Here is an 891-nt window from a genome sequence, read left to right on the forward strand (position 1 = left end):
TTTTTCTCTTGTTGGTAGGTTGGTTGTTGAAAGCCTGGAGGTGGTGGTAGTCGCTGATTCCCTTGGCCTCCCCAAGAGAAATTTGGGTGGTTCCTCCAACCTGCATTGTAAGTATTACTATAAGGATTATTTTGAGATCGAGGATTATTACCCATGTAATTTAACTGCTCGTTCTCCATGTTGTGGCCATAGGGTGGATAATCTGAATTGCTTGATCCACCTCCACTTGCTTCGTACTGCATTACTGGGTGAACCTGTGAAGAATCAAGAAAACCATCAATTTTTCTGTTCAAAAGTTCTACCTGATTAGAGAGCATGGTGACCGAATCGACGTTAAAAACACCGGCTGTTTTCGTTGGTTTTGTCTTCATGACTTGCCACTGATAATTATTCAGTGGCATCTCTTCTATAAATTCATAAGCATCTTCAAGTGTCTTATTATTGATAGTTCAACCAGCGGCTGCGTCGATCATCTGTCGAGTCGAAGGATTCAGGCCATTGTGAAACGTTTGAACCTGTAGCCAGAGGGTAACCCATGGTGAGGGTACATTCTCAACAGATCCTTGTATCTCTCCCATGCATCGTAGAGTGTTTCTTAATCCATCTGCATAAAAAAGGAGATATCATTACGTAATTTAACTGTTTTAGCCGGCGAAAAATATTTTAATAAAAACTTTTCAGTCATTTGTTCCCAAGTAGTGATTGACCCTCGTGGTAACGAGTTCAAGCACTGTTTAGCCTTATTACTCAATGAAAAGGGAAACATCTGAAGGCGAATGGCGTCATCAGAAACGCCATTGATTTTAAAAGTGTCGCAAAATTCTAAGAAATTCGCCAAGTGAGCGTTGGGATCCTCGTCCTACAAACCATCAAATTGAACAAATTGTTGGA

General features: G+C 40.9%; 1 non-coding gene across 1 annotated transcript; it reads left to right on the forward strand.

Moving 5' to 3' along the window:
- Positions 1 to 530: 530 nt before the first annotated feature.
- LOC128283265 (small nucleolar RNA R71) lies at positions 531 to 637 on the forward strand. The gene has a single exon (XR_008273607.1). It is a non-coding gene; the product is annotated as a small nucleolar RNA R71 (small nucleolar RNA).
- Positions 638 to 891: the final 254 nt, after the last annotated feature.

This window comes from Gossypium arboreum, chromosome 10, assembly GCF_025698485.1.
Source record: "Gossypium arboreum isolate Shixiya-1 chromosome 10, ASM2569848v2, whole genome shotgun sequence".
Taxonomy (NCBI): domain Eukaryota; kingdom Viridiplantae; phylum Streptophyta; class Magnoliopsida; order Malvales; family Malvaceae; genus Gossypium; species Gossypium arboreum.